The sequence below is a fragment of the Hetaerina americana genome, unplaced genomic scaffold (genome assembly GCF_022747635.1).
Source record: "Hetaerina americana unplaced genomic scaffold, ioHetAmer1.1.p SCAF_192, whole genome shotgun sequence".
In the NCBI taxonomy this organism is placed as follows: Eukaryota; Metazoa; Arthropoda; class Insecta; order Odonata; family Calopterygidae; genus Hetaerina; species Hetaerina americana.
Window position 1 is genome coordinate 76,795 of NW_027286755.1, and position 27,778 is coordinate 104,572.

The 27,778-nt window shown below is 34.1% G+C and overlaps 2 pseudogenes; both read left to right on the top strand.

Annotated features, from left to right (window-relative positions):
• The first annotated feature begins 167 nt into the window (after window positions 1–167).
• LOC139687401 (cell division cycle protein 20 homolog pseudogene) lies at window positions 168–24,013 on the top strand (annotated as a pseudogene).
• Window positions 24,014–24,321: 308 nt separating this feature from the next.
• Window positions 24,322–27,509, top strand: LOC139687402 (cell division cycle protein 20 homolog pseudogene; annotated as a pseudogene).
• Window positions 27,510–27,778: the final 269 nt, after the last annotated feature.

A 27,778-nucleotide genomic window follows, 5' to 3' on the forward strand; every position in this document is an offset into this window, starting at 1 on the left:
CGAATTGAACCCGGCCGACCGTCCTTCTCGGACCGTCCTACCTCCCTATGCCCGCTCGGCCTCGGATTCGGGGTCCGGGTGGGTATATAGGTGGGACGACGCCTGAGTTGGATCAGTCGATCGAGTTTCGCATAACGGAAGGGGGGTGCCTCCAGATCTCTGACCATTACAAACTCATTGAATATCAAGGAAGAATATCTATCACACTAGATCTGGTGTTACTACTTCGCTTTAAGAGAAGGAATTGGAGTTCACGACATGTCCCATGCTCAGTATTTTAATGAATTGAACAATTTGGTTAAAATGGACGATTCCATGAAAGGTCCCATGCCTAGATGGCAAAGAAAATATCTGGAATCGGCGAATTCGAGCATGAATGTCTCACTCAATTCCACGACAAGCAACAAGTCTCTCTCCGCCAAGACTCCGAACAAAGGTAATGGCTCAGCAGAGGCAATGGCTTCCAAGAAAACTCCATCCAAATCACCAGGTCAAAGGAAAGGCGCCTCCACTCCCGGGTCAGGGAAGAAGCAGAGGACTCCAGTTGGTGGGGATCGCTTCATTCCCAACCGATCAGCCACACATTTCGACTTCGGCCACTTCAAGTTAAACCAGGCAGAAGGAGAAGAAGACTTGGAGTTCCTCAGCCCTTCTGTCAGAGAGAAGCAGCGAATTATGTCCGAGAACCTGATGGGGAATGAAGCTGGGACCAGAATTCTTGCATTCCGTAACAAAGCCCCAGCAGCTCCAGAGGGGCATCAGAACTCAATGAAAGTGGTTTACACTCAGTCTAAGACGCCAGGCTCAGTGAAATCCACAAGATACATACCTCAGACTGCTGAAAAAATTTTAGATGCACCCGACATCATTGATGACTATTACTTGAACCTTGTGGATTGGTCATCTACCAACTTGTTGGCTGTGGCTTTGGGAATGAGTGTGTATTTGTGGGATGCTGAAAGTGGCAACATCAATCACCTCATGGAATTAAATTCTCAGGCAGAATATATTTCATCTCTCTCATGGATACAGGAAGGATGCTATTTGGCTGTTGGAATTAGCAATGGAAGCACACAGCTGTGGGATGTCCCACAAGAGAAACTTCTCAGAACACTCACTGGTCACTCAGGGCGGGTTGGTTCCCTGGCATGGAATTCATACATTCTTACGTAAGGCAGTCGCTCTGGTCATATTCATCAACACGATGTAAGGCAGGCTGAATCACTAGTTGCTGATCTTAATGGCCACTCCCAGGAGGTGTGTGGAATTAAGTGGTCACCAGGAGGGCGGTATCTTGCGTCCGGGGGTAATGACAACATTCTCAATATATGGCCAGCTGCAGGTGGTGGGCAAATTCACTCAGCCACTGAACCTGTCCACACATTCAGTGCCCATCAAGCAGCTGTGAAGGCTCTAGCATGGTGTCCCTGGCAGCCCCAAATACTGGCTAGTGGAGGTGGAACTGCCGATAGATGTATAAAGTTCTGGAATTGTAACCTTGGAACAATGCTGAATTCAGTTGACACAAGGTCTCAGGTTTGCTCTCTATTTATATCTGCTCTCTATCTCTATTCTTTATCTATATTTATTATATTTGAGGTATTGGCACATTTCATGGAAAAATGAGAAAAATTATAATTTCTAAAAATGAAATAAATGCCTTCTATACACCTCAAACATTCACTCTATAATGGAAGATTGTTGTTTTTCGCAATATTTTTTGAAATTTGGGCTCTTTTACTAACATTAACACTTCCGCTGAGGCATCTTTTATGCTCATTTCTGGTTTTTAATGATTTATTCTGGGTTTTATTTTGTTTATTTGATGAAAATGAACAACAATACACACCTTGGAAACATTTTTGTTTGATTTGTGTCGAGTGAGAATTTCACCTAGAACCCAAAGGGGGGGGTATTGGCACTTTTCATGGAAAAATGAGAAAAATTAAAATTTCTAAAAATGAAATAAATGCCTTCTATACACCTCAAACATTCACTCTATAATGGAAGATTGTTGTTTTTCGCAATATTTTTTGAAATTTGGGCTCTTTTACTAACATTAACACTTGCGATGAGGCATCTTTTATGCTCATTTCTTGTCTTTAATGTATTATTCTGGGTTTTATTTTGTTTATTTGATGAAAATGAACAACAATACACACAATGGAAACATTTTTGTTTGATTTGTGTTGAGTGAGTTTTTCACCTAGAACCCAAAGGGGGGGGTATTGGCACTTTTCATGGAAAAATGAGAAAAATTAAAATTTCTAAAAATGAAATAAATGCCTTCTATACAACTCAAACATTCACTCTATAATGGAAGATTGTTGTTTTTCGCGATATTTTTTGAAATTTGGGCTCTTTTACTAACATTAACACTTGCGATGAAGCATCTTTTATGCTCATTTCTTGTCTTTAATGATTTATTCTGGGTTTTATTTTGTTTATTTCATGAAAATGAACAACAATACACACCTTGGAAACATTTTTGTTTGATACGTGTCGAGTGAGAATTTCACCCAGAACCCAAAGGGGGGGGTATTGGCACTTTTCATGGAAAAATGAGAAAAATTAAAATTTCTAAAAATGAAATAAATGCCTCCTATACACCTCAAACATTCACTCTATAATGGAAGATTGTAGTTTTTTGCGATATTTTTTGAAATATGGGCTCTTTTACTAACATTAACACTTGCGATGAGGCATCTTTTATGCTCATTTCTTGTCTTTAATGATTTATTCTGGGTTTTATTTTATTTATTTAATGAAAATGAACAAAAATACACACAATGGAAACATTTTTGTTTGATTTGTGTTGAGTGAGTTTTTCACCTAGAACCCAAAGGGGGGGGGGGTATTGGCACTTTTCATGGAAAAATGAGAAAAATTAAAATTTCTAAAAATGAAATAAATGCCTTCTATAAACCTCAAATATTCACTCTATAATGGAAGATTGTTGTTTTTCGCAATATTTTTTGAAATTTGGGCTCTTTTACTAACATTAACACTTGCGATGAGGCATCTTTTATGCTCATTTCTTGTCTTTAATGTATTATTCTGGGTTTTATTTTGTTTATTTGATGAAAATGAACAACAATACACACAATGGAAACATTTTTGTTTGATTTGTGTCGAGTGAGAATTTCACCTAGAACCCAAAGGGGGGGGTATTGGCACTTTTCATGGAAAAATGAGAAAAATTAAAACTTCTAAAAATGAAATAAATGCCTTCTATACACCTCAAACATTCACTCTATAATGGAAGATTGTAGTTTTTCGCAATATTTTTTTAAATTTGGGCTCTTTTACTATCATTAACACTTGCGCTGAGGCATCTTTTATGCTCATTTCTTGTCTTTAATGATTTATTCTGGGTTTTATTTTGTTTATTTGATGAAAATGAACAACAATAAACACCATGGAAACATTTTTGTTTGATTTGTGTCGTGTGAGAATTTCACCTAGAACCCAAAGGGGGGGGGTATTGGCACTTTTCATGGAAAAATGAGAAAAATTAAAATTTCTAAAAATGAAATAAATGCCTCCTATACACCTCAAACATTCACTCTATAATGGAAGATTGTAGTTTTTTTGCGATATTTTTTGAAATTTGGGCTCTTTTACTAACATTAACACTTGCGATGAGGCATCTTTTATGCTCATTTCTTGTCTTTAATGATTTATTCTGGGTTTTATTTTATTTATTTGATGAAAATGAACAACAATACACACCAAGGAAACATTTTTGTTTGATTTGTGTCGAGTGAGAATTTCACCTAGAACCCAAAGGGGGGGGTATTGGCACATTTCATGGAAAAATGAGAAAAATTATAATTTCTAAAAATGAAATAAATGCCTTCTATACACCTCAAACATTCACTCTATAATTGAAGATTGTTGTTTTTCGCGATATTTTTTGAAATTTTGGCTCTTTTACTAACATTAACACCACCGATGAGGCATCTTTTATGCTCATTTCTTGTCTTTAATAATTAATTCTGGGTTTTATTTTGTTTATATGATGAAAATGAACAACAATACACACCATGGAAACATTTTTGTTTGATTTGTGTCGAGTGAGAATTTCACCTAGAACCCAAAGGGGGGGGTATTGGCACATTTCATGGAAAAATGAGAAAAATTATAATTTCTAAAAATGAAATAAATGCTTTCTATACACCTCAAACATTCACTCTATAATTGAAGATTGTTGTTTTTCGCGATATTTTTTGAAATTTGGGCTCTACTAACATTAACACTTGCGATGAGGCATCTTTTATGCTCATTTCTTGTCTTTAATGTATTATTCTGGGTTTTATTTTGTTTATTTGATGAAAATGAACAACAATACACACCATGGAAACATTTTTGTTTGATTTGTGTCGAGTGAGAATTTCACCTAGAACCCAAAGGGGGGGGTATTGGCACTTTTCATGGAATAATGAGAAAAATTAAAATTTCTAAAAATGAAATAAATGCCTCCTATACACCTCAAACATTCACTCTATAATGGAAGATTGTAGTTTTTTGCGATATTTTTTGAAATTTGGGCTCTTTTACTAACATTAACACTTGCGATGAGGCATCTTTTATGCTCATTTCTTGTCTTTAATGATTTATTCTGGGTTTTATTTTATTTATTTGATGAAAATGAACAACAATACACACCAAGGAAACATTTTTGTTTGATTTGTGTCGAGTGAGAATTTCACCTAGAACCCAAAGGGGGGGGTATTGGCACTTTTCATGGAAAAATGAGAAAAATTAAAATTTCTAAAAATGAAATAAATGCCTTCTATACACCTCAAACATTCACTCTATAATGGAAGATTGTTGTTTTTCGCAATATTTTTTGAAATTTGGGGTCTTTTACTAAAATTAACACTGGCGATGAGGCATCTTTTATGCTCATTTCTTGTCTTTAATGATTTATTCTGGGTTTTATTTTGTTTATTTGATGAAAATGAACAACAATACACACCTTGGAAACATTTTTGTTTGATTTGTGTCGAGTGAGAATTTCACCTAGAACCCAAAGGGGGGGGTATTGGCACTTTTCATGGAAAAATGAGAAAAATTAAAATTTCTAAAAATGAAATAAATGCCTTCTATACACCTCAAACATTCACTCTATAATGGAAGATTGTTGTTTTTCGCAATATTTTTTGAAATTTGGGCTCTTTTACTAACATTAACACTTGCGATGAGGCATCTTTTATGCTCATTTCTTGTCTTTAATGTATTATTCTGGGTTTTATTTTGTTTATTTGATGAAAATGAACAACAATACACACCATGGAAACATTTTTTTTTGATTTGTGTCGAGTGAGAATTTCACCTAGAACCCAAAGGGGGGGGTATTGGCACTTTTCATGGAAAAATGAGAAAAATTAAAATTTCTAAAAATGAAATAAATGCCTTCTATACACCTCAAACATTCACTCTATAATGGAAGATTGTTGTTTTTCGCAATATTTTTTTAAATTTTGGCTCTTTTACTAACATCAATACTTACGCTGAGGCATCTTTTATGCTCATTTCTTGTCTTTAATGTATTATTCTGGGTTTTATTTTGTTTATTTGATGAAAATGAACAACAATACACACCATGGAAACATTTTTGTTTGATTTGTGTCGAGTGAGAATTTCACCTAGAACCCAAAGGGGGGGGTATTGGCACTTTTCATGGAAAAATGAGAAAAATTAAAATTTCTGAAAATGAAATAAATGCCTTCTATACACCTCAAACATTCACTCTATAATGGAAGATTGTTGTTTTTCGCAATATTTTTTGAAATTTGGGCTCTTTTACTAACATTAACACTTGCGATGAGGCATCTTTTATGCTCATTTCTTGTCTTTAATGTATTATTCTGGGTTTTATTTTGTTTATTTGATGAAAATGAACAACAATACACACCATGGAAACATTTTTGTTTGATTTGTGTCGAGTGAGAATTTCACCTAGAACCCAAAGGGGGGGGTATTGGCACTTTTCATGGAAAAATGAGAAAAATTAAAATTTCTAAAAATGAAATAAATGCCTTCTATACACCTCAAACATTCACTCCATAATGGAAGATTGTAGTTTTTCGCAATATTTTTTGAAATTTGGGCTCTTTTACTAACATTAACACTTGCGCTGAGGCATCTTTTATGCTCATTTCTTGTCTTTAATGATTTATTCTGGGTTTTATTTTGTTTATTTGATGAAAATGAACAACAATAAACACCATGGAAACATTTTTGTTTGATTTGTGTCGTGTGAGAATTTCACCTAGAACACAAAGGGGTGGGTATTGGCACTTTTCATGGAAAAATGAGAAAAATTAAAATTTCTAAAAATGAAATAAATGCCTCCTATACACCTCAAACATTCACTCTATAATGGAAGATTGTAGTTTTTTGCGATATTTTTTGAAATTTGGGCTCTTTTACTAACATTAACACTTGCGATGAGGCATCTTTTATGCTCATTTCTTGTCTTTAATGATTTATTCTGGGTTTTATTTTATTTATTTGATGAAAATGAACAACAATACACACCAAGGAAACATTTTTGTTTGATTTGTGTCGAGTGAGAATTTCACCTAGAACCCAAAGGGGGGGGTATTGGCACTTTTCATGGAAAAATGAGAAAAATTAAAATTTCTAAAAATGAAATAAATGCCTTCTATACACCTCAAACATTCACTCTATAATGGAAGATTGTTGTTTTTCGCAATATTTTTTTAAATTTTGGCTCTTTTACTAACATTAATACTTGCGCTGAGGCATCTTTTATGCTCATTTCTTGTCTTTAATGTATTATTCTGGGTTTTATTTTGTTTATTTGATGAAAATGAACAACAATACACACAATGGAAACATTTTTGTTTGATTTGTGTTGAGTGAGTTTTTCACCTAGAACCCAAAGGGGGGGGTATTGGCACTTTTCATGGAAAAATGAGAAAAATTAAAATTTCTAAAAATGAAATAAATGCCTTCTATACACCTCAAACATTCACTCTATAATGGAAGATTGTTGTTTTTCGCAATATTTTTTGAAATTTGGGCTCTTTTACTAACATTAACACTTGCGATGAGGCATCTTTTATGCTCATTTCTTGTCTTTAATGTATTATTCTGGGTTTTATTTTGTTTATTTGATGAAAATGAACAACAATACACACCATGGAAACATTTTTGTTTGATTTGTGTCGAGTGAGAATTTCACCTAGAACCCAAAGGGGGGGGTATTGGCACTTTTCATGGAAAAATGAGAAAAATTAAAATTTCTAAAAATGAAATAAATGCCTTCTATACACCTCAAACATTCACTCTATAATGGAAGATTGTAGTTTTTCGCAATATTTTTTTAAATTTGGGCTCTTTTACTAACATTAACACTTGCGCTGAGGCATCTTTTATGCTCATTTCTTGTCTTTAATGATTTATTCTGGGTTTTATTTTGTTTATTTGATGAAAATGAACAACAATAAACACCATGGAAACATTTTTGTTTGATTTGTGTCGTGTGAGAATATCACCTAGAACACAAAGGGGTGGGTATTGGCACTTTTCATGGAAAAATGAGAAAAATTAAAATTTCTAAAAATGAAATAAATGCCTCCTATACACCTCAAACATTCACTCTATAATGGAAGATTGTAGTTTTTTGCGATATTTTTTGAAATTTGGGCTCTTTTACTAACATTAACACTTGCGATGAGGCATCTTTTATGCTCATTTCTTGTCTTTAATGATTTATTCTGGGTTTTATTTTATTTATTTGATGAAAATGAACAACAATACACACCAAGGAAACATTTTTGTTTGATTTGTGTCGAGTGAGAATTTCACCTAGAACCCAAAGGGGGGGGTATTGGCACTTTTCATGGAAAAATGAGAAAAATTAAAATTTCTAAAAATGAAATAAATGCCTTCTATACACCTCAAACATTCACTCTATAATGGAAGATTGTTGTTTTTCGCAATATTTTTTTAAATTTTGGCTCTTTTACTAACATTAACACTTGCGATGAGGCATCTTTTATGCTCATTTCTTGTCTTTAATGTATTATTCTGGGTTTTATTTTGTTTATTTGATGAAAATGAACAACAATACACACCATGGAAACATTTTTGTTTGATTCGTGTCGAGTGAGAATTTCACCTAGAACCCAAAGGGGGGGTATTGGCACTTTTCATGGAAAAATGAGAAAAATTAAAATTTCTAAAAATGAAATAAATGCCTTCTATACACCTCAAACATTCACTCTATAATGGAAGATTGTAGTTTTTCGCAATATTTTTTTAAATTTGGGCTCTTTTACTAACATTAACACTTGCGCTGAGGCATCTTTTATGCTCATTTCTTGTCTTTAATGATTTATTCTGGGTTTTATTTTGTTTATTTGATGAAAATGAACAACAATAAACACCATGGAAACATTTTTGTTTGATTTGTGTCGTGTGAGAATTTCACCTAGAACCCAAAGGGGGGGGGTATTGGCACTTTTCATGGAAAAATGAGAAAAATTAAAATTTCTAAAAATGAAATAAATGCCTCCTATACACCTCAAACATTCACTCTATAATGGAAGATTGTAGTTTTTTGCGATATTTTTTGAAATTTGGGCTCTTTTACTAACATTAACACTTGCGATGAGGCATCTTTTATGCTCATTTCTTGTCTTTAATGATTTATTCTGGGTTTTATTTTATTTATTTGATGAAAATGAACAACAATACACACCAAGGAAACATTTTTGTTTGATTTGTGTCGAGTGAGAATTTCACCTAGAACCCAAAGGGGGGGGTATTGGCACTTTTCATGGAAAAATGAGAAAAATTATAATTTCTAAAAATGAAATAAATGCCTTCTATACACCTCAAACATTCACTCTATAATTGAAGATTGTTGTTTTTCGCGATATTTTTTGAAATTTGGGCTCTTTTACTAACATTAACACTTGCGATGAGGCATCTTTTATGCTCATTTCTTGTCTTTAATGTATTATTCTGGGTTTTATTTTGTTTATTTGATGAAAATGAACAACAATACACACCATGGAAACATTTTTGTTTGATTTGTGTCGAGTGAGAATTTCACCTAGAACCCAAAGGGGGGGGTATTGGCACTTTTCATGGAATAATGAGAAAAATTAAAATTTCTAAAAATGAAATAAATGCCTCCTATACACCTCAAACATTCACTCTATAATTGAAGATTGTAGTTTTTTGCGATATTTTTTGAAATTTGGGCTCTTTTACTAACATTAACACTTGCGATGAGGCATCTTTTATGCTCATTTCTTGTCTTTAATGATTTATTCTGGGTTTTATTTTATTTATTTGATGAAAATGAACAACAATACACACCAAGGAAACATTTTTGTTTGATTTGTGTCGAGTGAGAATTTCACCTAGAACCCAAAGGGGGGGGGTATTGGCACTTTTCATGGAAAAATGAGAAAAATTAAAATTTCTAAAAATGAAATAAATGCCTTCTATACACCTCAAACATTCACTCCATAATGGAAGATTGTAGTTTTTCGCAATATTTTTTGAAATTTGGGCTCTTTTACTAACATTAACACTTGCGCTGAGGCATCTTTTATGCTCATTTCTTGTCTTTAATGATTTATTCTTGGTTTTATTTTGTTTATTTGATGAAAATGAACAACAATAAACACCATGGAAACATTTTTGTTTGATTTGTGTCGTGTGAGAATTTCACCTAGAACCCAAAGAGGTGGGTATTGGCACTTTTCATGGAAAAATGAGAAAAATTAAAATTTCTAAAAATGAAATAAATGCCTTCTATACACCTCAAACATTCACTCTATAATGGAAGATTGTAGTTTTTCGCAATATTTTTTGAAATTTGGGCTCTTTTACTAACATTAACACTTGCGCTGAGGCATCTTTTATGCTCATTTCTTGCTTTAATGATTTATTCTGGGTTTTATTTTGTTTATTTGATGAAAATGAACAACAATAAACACCATGGAAACATTTTTGTTTGATTTGTGTCGTGTGAGAATTTCACCTAGAACCCAAAGGGGGGGGTATTGGCAAATGTCATGGAAAAATGAGAAAAATTATAATTTCTAAAAATGAAATAAATGCCTTCTATACACCTCAAAAATTCACTCTATAATTGAAGATTGTTGTTTTTCGCGATATTTTTTGAAATTTTGGCTCTTTTACTAACATTAACACCACCGATGAGGCATCTTTTATGCTCATTTCTTGTCTTTAATAATTAATTCTGGGTTTTATTTTGTTTATTTGATGAAAATGAACAACAATACACACCATGGAAACATTTTTGTTTGATTTGTGTCGAGTGAGAATTTCACCTAGAACCCAAAGGGGGGGGTATTGGCACATTTCATGGAAAAATGAGAAAAATTAAAATTTCTAAAAATGAAATAAATGCCTTCTATACACCTCAAACATTCACTCTATAATGGAAGATTGTAGTTTTTCGCAATATTTTTTGAAATTTGGGCTCTTTTACTAACATTAACACTTGCGCTGAGGCATCTTTTATGCTCAATTCTTGCTTTAATGATTTATTCTGGGTTTTATTTTGTTTATTTGATGAAAATGAACAACAATAAACACCATGGAAACATTTTTGTTTGATTTGTGTCGTGTGAGAATTTCACCTAGAACCCAAAGGGGGGGGTATTGGCACATTTCATGGAAAAATGAGAAAAATTATAATTTCTGAAAATGAAATAAATGCCTTCTATACACCTCAAACATTCACTCTATAATGGAAGATTGTTGTTTTTCGCAATATTTTTTGAAATTTGGGCTCTTTTACTAACATTAACACTTGCGATGACGCATCTTTTATGCTCATTTCTTGTCTTGAATGACTTATTCTGGGTTTAATTTTGTTTATTTGATGAAAATGAACAACAATACACACCTTGGAAACATTTTTGTTTGATTTGTGTCGAGTGAGAATTTCACCTAGAACCCAAAGGGGGGGGTATTGGCACTTTTCATGGAAAAATGAGAAAAATTAAAATTTCTAAAAATGAAATAAATGCCTTCTATACACCTCAAACATTCACTCTATAATGGAAGATTGTTGTATTTCGCAATATTTTTTGAAATTTTGGCTCTTTTACTAACATTAACACTTGCGCTGAGGCATCTTTTATGCTCATTTCTTGTCTTTAATGTATTATTCTGGTTTTTATTTTGTTTATTGGATGAAAATGAACAACAATACACACCATGGAAACATTTTTGTTTGATTTGTGTCGAGTGAGAATTTCACCTAGAACCCAAAGGGGGGGGTATTGGCACTTTTCATGGAAAAATGAGAAAAATTAAAATTTCTAAAAATGAAATAAATGCCTTCTATACACCTCAAACATTCACTCCATAATGGAAGATTGTAGTTTTTCGCAATATTTTTTGAAATTTGGGCTCTTTTACTAACATTAACACTTGCGCTGAGGCATCTTTTATGCTCATTTCTTGTCTTTAATGATTTATTCTTGGTTTTATTTTGTTTATTTGATGAAAATGAACAACAATAAACACCATGGAAACATTTTTGTTTGATTTGTGTCGTGTGAGAATTTCACCTAGAACCCAAAGAGGTGGGTATTGGCACTTTTCATGGAAAAATGAGAAAAATTAAAATTTCTAAAAATGAAATAAATGCCTTCTATACACCTCAAACATTCACTCTATAATGGAAGATTGTAGTTTTTCGCAATATTTTTTGAAATTTGGGCTCTTTTACTAACATTAACACTTGCGCTGAGGCATCTTTTATGCTCATTTCTTGCTTTAATGATTTATTCTGGGTTTTATTTTGTTTATTTGATGAAAATGAACAACAATAAACACCATGGAAACATTTTTGTTTGATTTGTGTCGTGTGAGAATTTCACCTAGAACCCAAAGGGGGGGGTATTGGCAAATGTCATGGAAAAATGAGAAAAATTATAATTTCTAAAAATGAAATAAATGCCTTCTATACACCTCAAAAATTCACTCTATAATTGAAGATTGTTGTTTTTCGCGATATTTTTTGAAATTTTGGCTCTTTTACTAACATTAACACCACCGATGAGGCATCTTTTATGCTCATTTCTTGTCTTTAATAATTAATTCTGGGTTTTATTTTGTTTATTTGATGAAAATGAACAACAATACACACCATGGAAACATTTTTGTTTGATTTGTGTCGAGTGAGAATTTCACCTAGAACCCAAAGGGGGGGGTATTGGCACATTTCATGGAAAAATGAGAAAAATTAAAATTTCTAAAAATGAAATAAATGCCTTCTATACACCTCAAACATTCACTCTATAATGGAAGATTGTAGTTTTTCGCAATATTTTTTGAAATTTGGGCTCTTTTACTAACATTAACACTTGCGCTGAGGCATCTTTTATGCTCAATTCTTGCTTTAATGATTTATTCTGGGTTTTATTTTGTTTATTTGATGAAAATGAACAACAATAAACACCATGGAAACATTTTTGTTTGATTTGTGTCGTGTGAGAATTTCACCTAGAACCCAAAGGGGGGGGTATTGGCACATTTCATGGAAAAATGAGAAAAATTATAATTTCTGAAAATGAAATAAATGCCTTCTATACACCTCAAACATTCACTCTATAATGGAAGATTGTTGTTTTTCGCAATATTTTTTGAAATTTGGGCTCTTTTACTAACATTAACACTTGCGATGACGCATCTTTTATGCTCATTTCTTGTCTTGAATGACTTATTCTGGGTTTAATTTTGTTTATTTGATGAAAATGAACAACAATACACACCTTGGAAACATTTTTGTTTGATTTGTGTCGAGTGAGAATTTCACCTAGAACCCAAAGGGGGGGGTATTGGCACTTTTCATGGAAAAATGAGAAAAATTAAAATTTCTAAAAATGAAATAAATGCCTTCTATACACCTCAAACATTCACTCTATAATGGAAGATTGTTGTATTTCGCAATATTTTTTGAAATTTTGGCTCTTTTACTAACATTAACACTTGCGCTGAGGCATCTTTTATGCTCATTTCTTGTCTTTAATGTATTATTCTGGTTTTTATTTTGTTTATTGGATGAAAATGAACAACAATACACACCATGGAAACATTTTTGTTTGATTTGTGTCGAGTGAGAATTTCACGTAGAACCCAAAGGGGGGGGTATTGGCACTTTTCATGGAAAAATGAGAAAAATTAAAATTTCTAAAAATGAAATAAATGCCTACTATACACATCAAACATTCACTCTTTAATGGAAGATTGTTGTTTTTCGCAATATTTTTTGAAATTTGGGCTCTTTTACTAACATTAACACTTGCGATGAGGCATCTTTTATGCTCATTTCTTGTCTTTAATGTATTATTCTGGGTTTTATTTTGTTTATTTGATGAAAATGAACAACAATACACACCATGGAAACATTTTTTTTTGATATGTGTCGAGTGAGAATTTCACCTAGAACCCAAAGGGGGGGGTATTGGCACTTTTCATGGAAAAATGAGAAAAATTAAAATTTCTAAAAATGAAATAAATGCCTTCTATACACCTCAAACATTCACTCTATAATGGAAGATTGTTGTTTTTCGCGATATTTTTTTAAATTTGGGCTCTTTTACTAACATTAACACTTGCGATGAGGACCCTTTTATGCTCATTTCTTGTCTTGAATGATTTATTCTATGTTTTATTTTGTTTATTTGATGAAAATGAACAACAATACACACCATGGAAACATTTTTGTTTGATTTGTGTCGAGTGAGAATTTCACCTAGAACCCAAAGGGGGGGGTATTGGCACATTTAATGGAAAAATGAGAAAAATTATAATTTCTAAAAATGAAATAAATGCCTTCTATACACCTCAAACATTCACTCTATAATGGAAGATTGTAGTTTTTTGCGATATTTTTTGAAATTTGGGCTCTTTTACTAACATTAACACTTGCGATGAGGCATCTTTTATGCTCATTTCTTGTCTTTAATGATTTATTCTGGGTTTTATTTTATTTATTTGATGAAAATGAACAACAATACACACAATGGAAACATTTTTGTTTGATTTGTGTTGAGTGAGTTTTTCACCTAGAACCCAAAGGGGGGGGTATTGGCACTTTTCATGGAAAAATGAGAAAAATTAAAATTTCTAAAAATGAAATAAATGCCTTCTATACACCTCAAACATTCACTCTATAATGGAAGATTGTTGTTTTTCGCAATATTTTTTGAAATTTGGGCTCTTTTACTAACATTAACACTTGCGATGAGGCATCTTTTATGCTCATTTCTTGTCTTTAATGTATTATTCTGGGTTTTATTTTGTTTATTTGATGAAAATGAACAACAATACACACCATGGAAACATTTTTGTTTGATTCGTGTCGAGTGAGAATTTCACCTAGAACCCAAAGGGGGGGGTATTGGCACTTTTCATGGAAAAATGAGAAAAATTAAAATTCCTAAAAATGAAATAAATGCCTTCTATACACCTCAAACATTCACTCTATAATGGAAGATTGTAGTTTTTCGCAATATTTTTTGAAATTTGGGCTCTTTTACTAACATTAACACTTGCGCTGAGGCATCTTTTATGCTCATTTCTTGCTTTAATGATTTATTCTGGGTTTTATTTTGTTTATTTGATGAAAATGAACAACAATAAACACCATGGAAACATTTTTGTTTGATTTGTGTCGTGTGAGAATTTCACCTAGAACCCAAAGGGGTGGGTATTGGCACTTTTCATGGAAAAATGAGAAAAATTAAAATTTCTAAAAATGAAATAAATGCCTCCTATACACCTCAAACATTCACTCTATAATGGAAGATTGTAGTTTTTTGCGATATTTTTTGAAATTTGGGCTCTTTTACTAACATTAACACTTGCGATGAGGCATCTTTTATGCTCATTTCTTGTCTTTAATAATTAATTCTGGGTTTTATTTTGTTTATTTGATGAAAATGAACAACAATACACACCATGGAAACATTTTTGTTTGATTTGTGTCGAGTGAGAATTTCACCTAGAACCCAAAGGGGGGGGTATTGGCACATTTCATGGAAAAATGAGAAAAATTATAATTTCTAAAAATGAAATAAATGCCTTCTATACACCTCAAACATTCACTCTATAATGGAAGATTGTTGTTTTTCGCAATATTTTTTGAAATTTGGGCTCTTTTACTAACATTAACACTTGTGCTGAGGCATCCCTTATGCTCATTTCTGGTTTTTAATGATTTATTCTGGGTTTTATTTTGTTTATTTGATGAAAATGAACAACAATACACACCTTGGAAACATTTTTGTTTGATTTGTGTCGAGTGAGAATTTCACCTAGAACCCAAAGGGGGGGGTATTGGCACTTTTCATGGAAAAATGAGAAAAATTAAAATTTCTAAAAATGAAATAAATGCCTCCTATACACCTTAAACATTCACTCTATAATGGAAGATTGTAGTTTTTTGCGATATTTTTTGAAATTTGGGCTCTTTTACTAACATTAACACTTGCGATGAGGCATCTTTTATGCTCATTTCTTGTCTTTAATGATTTATTCTGGGTTTTATTTTATTTATTTGATGAAAATGAACAACAATACACACCAAGGAAACATTTTTGTTTGATTTGTGTCGAGTGAGAATTTCACCTAGAACCCAAAGGGGGGGGTATTGGCACTTTTCATGGAAAAATGAGAAAAATTAAAATTTCTAAAAATGAAATAAATGCCTTCTATACACCTCAAACATTCACTCTATAATGGAAGATTGTTGTTTTTCGCAATATTTTTTGAAATTTGGGCTCTTTTACTAACATTAACACTTGCGATGAGGCATCTTTTATGCTCATTTCTTGTCTTTAATGTATTATTCTGGGTTTTATTTTGTTTATTTGATGAAAATGAACAACAATACACACCATGGAAACATTTTTGTTTGATTCGTGTCGAGTGAGAATTTCACCTAGAACCCAAAGGGGGGGTATTGGCACTTTTCATGGAAAAATGAGAAAAATTAAAATTTCTAAAAATGAAATAAATGCCTTCTATAAACCTCAAATATTCACTCTATAATGGAAGATTGTTGTTTTTCGCAATATTTTTTGAAATTTTGGCTCTTTTACTAACATTAACACTTGCGATGAGGCATCTTTTATGCTCATTTCTTGTCTTTAATGTATTATTCTGGGTTTTATTTTGTTTATTTGATGAAAATGAACAACAATACACACCATGGAAACATTTTTGTTTGATTTGTGTCGAGTGAGAATTTCACCTAGAACCCAAAGGGGGGGGTATTGGCACTTTTCATGGAAAAATGAGAAAAATTAAAACTTCTAAAAATGAAATAAATGCCTTCTATACACCTCAAACATTCACTCTATAATGGAAGATTGTAGTTTTTCGCAATATTTTTTTAAATTTGGGCTCTTTTACTAACATTAACACTTGCGCTGAGGCATCTTTTATGCTCATTTCTTGTCTTTAATGATTTATTCTGGGTTTTATTTTGTTTATTTGATGAAAATGAACAACAATAAACACCATGGAAACATTTTTGTTTGATTTGTGTCGTGTGAGAATTTCACCTAGAACCCAAAGGGGGGGGGTATTGGCACTTTTCATGGAAAAATGAGAAAAATTAAAATTTCTAAAAATGAAATAAATGCCTTCTATACACCTCAAACATTCACTCTATAATGGAAGATTGTAGTTTTTTGCGATATTTTTTGAAATTTGGGCTCTTTTACTAACATTAACACTTGCGATGAGGCATCTTTTATGCTCATTTCTTGTCTTTAATGATTTATTCTGGGTTTTATTTTATTTATTTGATGAAAATGAACAACAATACACACCAAGGAAACATTTTTGTTTGATTTGTGTCGAGTGAGAATTTCACATAGAACCCAAAGGGGGGGGTATTGGCACATTTCATGGAAAAATGAGAAAAATTATAATTTCTAAAAATGAAATAAATGCTTTCTATACACCTCAAACATTCACTCTATAATTGAAGATTGTTGTTTTTCGCGATATTTTTTGAAATTTGGGCTCTTTTACTAACATTAACACTTGCGATGAGGCATCTTTTATGCTCATTTCTTGTCTTTAATGTATTATTCTGGGTTTTATTTTGTTTATTTGATGAAAATGAACAACAATACACACCATGGAAACATTTTTGTTTGATTTGTGTCGAGTGAGAATTTCACCTAGAACCCAAAGGGGGGGGTATTGGCACTTTTCATGGAATAATGAGAAAAATTAAAATTTCCAAAAATGAAATAAATGCCTCCTATACACCTCAAACATTCACTCTATAATTGAAGATTGTAGTTTTTTGCGATATTTTTTGAAATTTGGGCTCTTTTACTAACATTAACACTTGCGATGAGGCATCTTTTATGCTCATTTCTTGTCTTTAATGATTTATTCTGGGTTTTATTTTATTTATTTGATGAAAATGAACAACAATACACACCAAGGAAACATTTTTGTTTGATTTGTGTCGAGTGAGAATTTCACCTAGAACCCAAAGGGGGGGGTATTGGCACTTTTCATGGAAAAATGAGAAAAATTAAAATTTCTAAAAATGAAATAAATTCCTTCTATACACCTCAAACATTCACTCCATAATGGAAGATTGTAGTTTTTCGCAATATTTTTTGAAATTTGGGCTCTTTTACTAACATTAACACTTGCGCTGAGGCATCTTTTATGCTCATTTCTTGTCTTTAATGATTTATTCTTGGTTTTATATTGTTTATTTGATGAAAATGAATAACAATAAACACCATGGAAACATTTTTGTTTGATTTGTGTCGTGTGAGAATTTCACCTAGAACCCAAAGGGGTGGGTATTGGCACTTTTCATGGAAAAATGAGAAAAATTAAAATTTCTAAAAATGAAATAAATGCCTTCTATACACCTCAAACATTCACTCTATAATGGAAGATTGTAGTTTTTCGCAATATTTTTTTAAATTTGGGCTCTTTTACTAACATTAACACTTGCGCTGAGGCATCTTTTATGCTCATTTCTTGCTTAAATGATTTATTCTGGGTTTTATTTTGTTTATTTGATGAAAATGAACAACAATAAACACCATGGAAACATTTTTGTTTGATTTGTGTCGTGTGAGAATTTCACCTAGAACCCAAAGGGGGGGGTATTGGCACATGTCATGGAAAAATGAGAAAAATTATAATTTCTAAAAATGAAATAAATGCCTTCTATACACCTCAAACATTCACTCTATAATTGAAGATTGTTGTTTTTCGCGATATTTTTTGAAATTTGGGCTCTTTTACTAACATTAACACCACCGATGAGGCATCTTTTATGCTCATTTCTTGTCTTTAATAATTAATTCTGGGTTTTATTTTGTTTATTTGATGAAAATGAACAACAATACACACCATGGAAACATTTTTGTTTGATTTGTGTCGAGTGAGAATTTCACCTAGAACCCAAAGGGGGGGGTATTGGCACATTTCATGGAAAAATGAGAAAAATTAAAATTTCTAAAAATGAAATAAATGCCTTCTATACACCTCAAACATTCACTCTATAATGGAAGATTGTTGTTTTTCGCAATATTTTTTGAAATTTGGGCTCTTTTACTAACATTAACACTTGCGCTGAGGCTCCCCTTATGCTCATTTCTGGTTTTTAATGGTTTATTCTGGGTTTTATTTTGTTTATTTGATGAAAATGAACAACAATACACACCTTGGAAACATTTTTGTTTGATTTGTGTCGAGTGAGAATTTCACCTAGAACCCAAAGGGGGGGGTATTGGCACTTTTCATGGAAAAATGAGAAAAATTAAAATTTCTAAAAATGAAATAAATGCCTTCTATACACCTCAAACATTCACTCTATAATGGAAGATTGTTGTATTTCGCAATATTTTTTGAAATTTTGGCTCTTTTACTAACATTAACACTTGCGCTGAGGCATCTTTTATGCTCATTTCTTGTCTTTAATGTATTATTCTGGTTTTTATTTTGTTTATTGGATGAAAATGAACAACAATACACACCATGGAAACATTTTTGTTTGATTTGTGTCGAGTGAGAATTTCACGTAGAACCCAAAGGGGGGGGTATTGGCACTTTTCATGGAAAAATGAGAAAAATTAAAATTTCTAAAAATGAAATAAATGCCTACTATACACATCAAACATTCACTCTTTAATGGAAGATTGTTGTTTTTCGCAATATTTTTTGAAATTTGGGCTCTTTTACTAACATTAACACTTGCGATGAGGCATCTTTTATGCTCATTTCTTGTCTTTAATGTATTATTCTGGGTTTTATTTTGTTTATTTGATGAAAATGAACAACAATACACACCATGGAAACATTTTTGTTTGATTTGTGTCGAGTGAGAATTTCACCTAGAACCCAAAGGGGGGGGGTATTGGCACTTTTCATGGAAAAATGAGAAAAATTAAAATTTCTAAAAATGAAATAAATGCCTTCTATACACCTCAAACATTCACTCTATAATGGAAGATTGTTGTTTTTCGCGATATTTTTTGAAATTTGGGCTCTTTTACTAACATTAACACTTGCGATGAGGCATCTTTTATGCTCATTTCTTGTCTTGAATGATTTATTCTATGTTTTATTTTGTTTATTGGATGAAAATGAACAACAATACACACCATGGAAACATTTTTGTTTGATTTGTGTCGAGTGAGAATTTCACGTAGAACCCAAAGGGGGGGGTATTGGCACTTTTCATGGAAAAATGAGAAAAATTAAAATTTCTAAAAATGAAATAAATGCCTTCTATACACCTCAAACATTCACTCTATAATGGAAGATTGTAGTTTTTCGCAATATTTTTTGAAATTTGGGCTCTTTTACTAACATTAACACTTGCGCTGAGGCATCTTTTATGCTCATTTCTTGCTTTAATGATTTATTCTGGGTTTTATTTTGTTTATTTGATGAAAATGAACAACAATAAACACCATGGAAACATTTTTGTTTGATTTGTGTCGTGTGAGAATTTCACCTAGAACCCAAAGGGGGGGGTATTGGCACATGTCATGGAAAAATGAGAAAAATTATAATTTCTAAAAATGAAATAAATGCCTTCTATACACCTCAAACATTCACTCTATAATTGAAGATTGTTGTTTTTCGCGATATTTTTTGAAATTTTGGCTCTTTTACTAACATTAACACCACCGATGAGGCATCTTTTATGCTCATTTCTTGTCTTTAATAATTAATTCTGGGTTTTATTTTGTTTATTTGATGAAAATGAACAACAATACACACCATGGAAACATTTTTGTTTGATTTGTGTCGAGTGAGAATTTCACCTAGAACCCAAAGGGGGGGGTATTGGCACATTTCATGGAAAAATGAGAAAAATTATAATTTCTAAAAATGAAATAAATGCCTTCTATACACCTCAAACATTCACTCTATAATGGAAGATTGTTGTTTTTCGCAATATTTTTTGAAATTTGGGCTCTTTTACTAACATTAACACTTGCGCTGAGGCATCCCTTATGCTCATTTCTGGTTTTTAATGATTTATTCTGGGTTTTATTTTGTTTATTTGATGAAAATGAACAACAATACACACCTTGGAAACATTTTTGTTTGATTTGTGTCGAGTGAGAATTTCACCTAGAACCCAAAGGGGGGGGTATTGGCACTTTTCATGGAAAAATGAGAAAAATTAAAATTTCTAAAAATGAAATAAATGCCTTCTATACACCTCAAACATTCACTCTATAATGGAAGATTGTTGTATTTCGCAATATTTTTTGAAATTTTGGCTCTTTTACTAACATTAACACTTGCGCTGAGGCATCTTTTATGCTCATTTCTTGTCTTTAATGTATTATTCTGGGTTTTATTTTGTTTATTGGATGAAAATGAACAACAATACACACCATGGAAACATTTTTGTTTGATTTGTGTCGAGTGAGAATTTCACGTAGAACCCAAAGGGGGGGGTATTGGCACTTTTCATGGAAAAATGAGAAAAATTAAAATTTCTAAAAATGAAATAAATGCCTTCTATACACATCAAACATTCACTCTTTAATGGAAGATTGTTGTTTTTCGCAATATTTTTTGAAATTTGGGCTCTTTTACTAACATTAACACTTGCGATGAGGCATCTTTAAGCTCATTTCTTGTCTTTAATGTATTATTCTGGGTTTTATTTTGTTTATTTGATGAAAATGAACAACAATACACACCATGGAAACATTTTTGTTTGATTTGTGTCGAGTGAGAATTTCACCTAGAACCCAAAGGGGGGGGGTATTGGCACTTTTCATGGAAAAATGAGAAAAATTAAAATTTCTAAAAATGAAATAAATGCCTTCTATACACCTCAAACATTCACTCTATAATGGAAGATTGTTGTTTTTCGCGATATTTTTTGAAATTTGGGCTCTTTTACTAACATTAACACTTGCGATGAGGCATCTTTTATGCTCATTTCTTGTCTTGAATGATTTATTCTATGTTTTATTTTGTTTATTTGATGAAAATGAACAACAATACACACCATGGAAACATTTTTGTTTGATTTGTGTCGAGTGAGAATTTCACCTAGAACCCAAAGGGGGGGTTATTGGCACATTTCATGGAAAAATGAGAAAAATTATAATTTCTAAAAATGAAATAAATGCCTTCTATACACCTCAAACATTCACTCTATAATGGAAGATTGTAGTTTTTTGCGATATTTTTTGAAATTTGGGCTCTTTTACTAACATTAACACTTGCGCTGAGGCATCTTTTATGCTCATTTCTTGTCTTTAATGATTTATTCTGGGTTTTATTTTATTTATTTGATGAAAATGAACAACAATACACACCAAGGAAACATTTTTGTTTGATTTGTGTCGAGTGAGAATTTCACCTAGAACCCAAAGGGGGGGGTATTGGCACATTTTATGGAAAAATGAGAAAAATTATAATTTCTAAAAATGAAATAAATGCCTTCTATACACCTCAAACATTCACTCTATAATGGAAGATTGTTGTTTTTCGCAATATTTTTTGAAATTTGGGGTCTTTTACTAAAATTAACACTGGCGATGAGGCATCTTTTATGCTCATTTCTTGTCTTTAATAATTAATTCTGGGTTTTATTTTGTTTATATGATGAAAATGAACAACAATACACACCAAAGAAACATTTTTGTTTGATTTGTGTCGAGTGAGAATTTCACCTAGAACCCAAAGGGGGGGGGGGGTATTGGCACATTTCATGGAAAAATGAGAAAAATTATAATTTCTAAAAATGAAATAAATGCCTTCTATACACCTCAAACATTCACTCTATAATGGAAGATTGTTGTTTTTCGCAATATTTTTTGAAATTTGGGCTCTTTTACTAACATTAACACTTGCGCTGAGGCATCCCTTATGCTCATTTCTGGTTTTTAATGATTTATTCTGGGTTTTATTTTGTTTATTTGATGAAAATGAACAACAATACACACCTTGGAAACATTTTTGTTTGATTTGTGTCGAGTGAGAATTTCACCTAGAACCCAAAGGGGGGGGTATTGGCACTTTTCATGGAAAAATGAGAAAAATTAAAATTTCTAAAAATGAAATAAATGCCTTCTATACACCTCAAACATTCACTCTATAATGGAAGATTGTTGTTTTTCGCGATATTTTTTGAAATTTGGGCTCTTTTACTAACATTAACACTTGCGATGAGGCATCTTTTATGCTCATTTCTTGTCTTGAATGATTTATTCTATGTTTTATTTTGTTTATTTGATGAAAATGAACAACAATACACAACATGGAAACATTTTTGTTTGATTTGTGTCGAGTGAGAATTTCACCTTGAACCCAAAGGGGGGGGGTATTGGCACATTTCATGGAAAAATGAGAAAAATTAAAATTTCTAAAAATGAAATAAATGCCTTCTATTCACCTCAAACATTCACTCTATAATGGAAGATTGTTGTTTTTCGCAATATTTTTTGAAATTTGGGCTCTTTTATTAACATTAACACTTGCGCTGAGGCATCTTTTATGCTCATTTCTGGTTTTTAATGATTTATTCTGGGTTTTATTTTGTTTATTTGATGAAAATGAACAACAATACACACCATGGAAACATTTTTGTTTGATTTGTGTCGAGTGAGAATTTCACCTAGAACCCAAAGGGGGGGGGGGGGCCTTCAGGATCACTCATGGTCAAAATAGACCTTAAAGATGCCTTTTGGCAGATACCTATCGCTCCGGACTATAGGCACAACTACGGCGTTTATCACAAAGGGGAAACATACGTATGGACGCGTCTCCCCATGGGACACGCGCTCGCCCCAGCCTTTATGCAGCGGTGGGCGCGTGCGGTGATAAACGAAGTACATCGCGAGTTCGGGATAGTAATGATCGCGTATTTGGATGACTGGTTGCTGTTGTTTAATAGGGAAACGGAACACCTCGTACCAGACGTGGTACAGTTCCTACGCGATACCCTGCAAATCACCATAAATTTCAAGAAAAGTCGTTTAATCCCAGCAACCAGAATTAAGTACTTAGGCGTAATTATCAATACCGTCGCAATGACCCTGAAACTAACGCGTTACTCTCTAAGACGGATTTGTTACATTAAAGACGTGATTAAACGCATCCGCACCCGCGATATCCCCAAGGCAGCGGGATTTATTTCATGGTGTGTCTATGTCCTTCGTCTACCGTTGTTCCTGATCACTCAGACAGCGCAACGCGACACAACATGGTTGTCCCGTCTATGGGATGACGGAACCTGGCACCAGCCGCAGGAATTTGTAAACTATAAATATATAATGGACGTTTATAGCGATGCCACACCATGGCAAGTGGCATGGACAATACCAATGTTATCGGCAACAGAAGTGTGGGCCTTAGAAGAGGAAGTGCCAATAGTAACCGCCGAAGCCTTGGCAGCTATCATGGCGGCACATCACGCCATAAGTGTGGCAGAGCCGGACACGGCAATTAACATTTTTGTGGATAATACAGCAGTATTGTATAGTTTTGTAAAAGGTCGAGGAGTTGTGTTTAATAATGCCAATGTATTGATGCTTTACATGTCCTTAATAAAAGAATTGTCACGCAATGTGACCTGGAGGTATGTCCCTTCCGAATTGAACCCGGCCGACCGTCCTTCTCGGACCGTCCTACCTCCCTATGCCCGCTCGGCCTCGGATTCGGGGTCCGGGTGGGTATATAGGTGGGACGACGCCTGAGTTGGATCAGTCGATCGAGTTTCGCATAACGGAAGGGGGGTGCCTCCAGATCTCTGACCATTACAAACTCATTGAATATCAAGGAAGAATATCTATCACACTAGATCTGGTGTTACTACTTCGCTTTAAGAGAAGGAATTGGAGTTCACGACATGTCCCATGCTCAGTATTTTAATGAATTGAACAATTTGGTTAAAATGGACGATTCCATGAAAGGTCCCATGCCTAGATGGCAAAGAAAATATCTGGAATCGGCGAATTCGAGCATGAATGTCTCACTCAATTCCACGACAAGCAACAAGTCTCTCTCCGCCAAGACTCCGAACAAAGGTAATGGCTCAGCAGAGGCAATGGCTTCCAAGAAAACTCCATCCAAATCACCAGGTCAAAGGAAAGGCGCCTCCACTCCCGGGTCAGGGAAGAAGCAGAGGACTCCAGTTGGTGGGGATCGCTTCATTCCCAACCGATCAGCCACACATTTCGACTTCGGCCACTTCAAGTTAAACCAGGCAGAAGGAGAAGAAGACTTGGAGTTCCTCAGCCCTTCTGTCAGAGAGAAGCAGCGAATTATGTCCGAGAACCTGATGGGGAATGAAGCTTGGACCAGAATTCTTGCATTCCGTAACAAAGCCCCAGCAGCTCCAGAGGGGCATCAGAACTCAATGAAAGTGGTTTACACTCAGTCTAAGACGCCAGGCTCAGTGAAATCCACAAGATACATACCTCAGACTGCTGAAAAAATTTTAGATGCACCCGACATCATTGATGACTATTACTTGAACCTTGTGGATTGGTCATCTACCAACTTGTTGGCTGTGGCTTTGGGAATGAGTGTGTATTTGTGGGATGCTGAAAGTGGCAACATCAATCACCTCATGGAATTAAATTCTCAGGCAGAATATATTTCATCTCTCTCATGGATACAGGAAGGATGCTATTTGGCTGTTGGAATTAGCAATGGAAGCACACAGCTGTGGGATGTCCCACAAGAGAAACTTCTCAGAACACTCACTGGTCACTCAGGGCGGGTTGGTTCCCTGGCATGGAATTCATACATTCTTACGTCAGGCAGTCGCTCTGGTCATATTCATCAACACGATGTAAGGGTGGCTGAATCACTAGTTGCTGATCTTAATGGCCACTCCCAGGAGGTGTGTGGAATTAAGTGGTCACCAGGAGGGCGGTATCTTGCGTCCGGGGGTAATGACAACATTCTCAATATATGGCCAGCTGCAGGTGGTGGGCAAATTCACTCAGCCACTGAACCTGTCCACACATTCAGTGCCCATCAAGCAGCTGTGAAGGCTCTAGCATGGTGTCCCTGGCAGCCCCAAATACTGGCTAGTGGAGGTGGTACTGCCGATAGATGTATAAAGTTCTGGAATTGTAACCTTGGAACAATGCTGAATTCAGTTGACACAAGGTCTCAGGTTTGCTCTCTATTTATATCTGCTCTCTATCTCTATTCTTTATCTATATTTATTATAATTGAGGTATTGGCACATTTCATGGTAAAATGAGAAAAATTATAATTTCTAAAAATGAAATAAATGCCTTCTATACACCTCAAACATTCACTCTATAATGGAAGATTGTTGTTTTTCGCAATATTTTTTGAAATTTGGGCTCTTTTACTAACATTAACACTTGCGCTGAGGCATCCCTTATGCTCATTTCTGGTTTTTAATGATTTATTCTGGGTTTTATTTTGTTTATTTGATGAAAATGAACAACAATACACACCTTGGAAACATTTTTGTTTGATTTGTGTCGAGTGAGAATTTCACCTAGAACCCAAAGGGGGGGGTATTGGCACTTTTCATGGAAAAATGAGAAAAATTAAAATTTCTAAAAATGAAATAAATGCCTTCTATACACCTCAAACATTCACTCTATAATGGAAGATTGTTGTTTTTCGCGATATTTTTTGAAATTTGGGCTCTTTTACTAACATTAACACTTGCGATGAGGCATCTTTTATGCTCATTTCTTGTCTTGAATGATTTATTCTATGTTTTATTTTGTTTATTTGATGAAAATGAACAACAATACACAACATGGAAACATTTTTGTTTGATTTGTGTCGAGTGAGAATTTCACCTTGAACCCAAAGGGGGGGGGTATTGGCACATTTCATGGAAAAATGAGAAAAATTAAAATTTCTAAAAATGAAATAAATGCCTTCTATTCACCTCAAACATTCACTCTATAATGGAAGATTGTTGTTTTTCGCAATATTTTTTGAAATTTGGGCTCTTTTATTAACATTAACACTTGCGCTGAGGCATCTTTTATGCTCATTTCTGGTTTTTAATGATTTATTCTGGGTTTTATTTTGTTTATTTGATGAAAATGAACAACAATACACACCATGGAAACATTTTTGTTTGATTTGTGTCGAGTGAGAATTTCACCTAGAACCCAAAGGGGGGGGGGGGGGCCTTCAGGATCACTCATGGTCAAAATAGACCTTAAAGATGCCTTTTGGCAGATACCTATCGCTCCGGACTATAGGCACAACTACGGCGTTTATCACAAAGGGGAAACATACGTATGGACGCGTCTCCCCATGGGACACGCGCTCGCCCCAGCCTTTATGCAGCGGTGGGCGCGTGCGGTGATAAACGAAGTACATCGCGAGTTCGGGATAGTAATGATCGCGTATTTGGATGACTGGTTGCTGTTGTTTAATAGGGAAACGGAACACCTCGTACCAGACGTGGTACAGTTCCTACGCGATACCCTGCAAATCACCATAAATTTCAAGAAAAGTCGTTTAATCCCAGCAACCAGAATTAAGTACTTAGGCGTAATTATCAATACCGTCGCAATGACCCTGAAACTAACGCGTTACTCTCTAAGACGGATTTGTTACATTAAAGACGTGATTAAACGCATCCGCACCCGCGATATCCCCAAGGCAGCGGGATTTATTTCATGGTGTGTCTATGTCCTTCGTCTACCGTTGTTCCTGATCACTCAGACAGCGCAACGCGACACAACATGGTTGTCCCGTCTATGGGATGACGGAACCTGGCACCAGCCGCAGGAATTTGTAAACTATAAATATATAATGGACGTTTATAGCGATGCCACACCATGGCAAGTGGCATGGACAATACCAATGTTATCGGCAACAGAAGTGTGGGCCTTAGAAGAGGAAGTGCCAATAGTAACCGCCGAAGCCTTGGCAGCTATCATGGCGGCACATCACGCCATAAGTGTGGCAGAGCCGGACACGGCAATTAACATTTTTGTGGATAATACAGCAGTATTGTATAGTTTTGTAAAAGGTCGAGGAGTTGTGTTTAATAATGCCAATGTATTGATGCTTTACATGTCCTTAATAAAAGAATTGTCACGCAATGTGACCTGGAGGTATGTCCCTTCCGAATTGAACCCGGCCGACCGTCCTTCTCGGACCGTCCTACCTCCCTATGCCCGCTCGGCCTCGGATTCGGGGTCCGGGTGGGTATATAGGTGGGACGACGCCTGAGTTGGATCAGTCGATCGAGTTT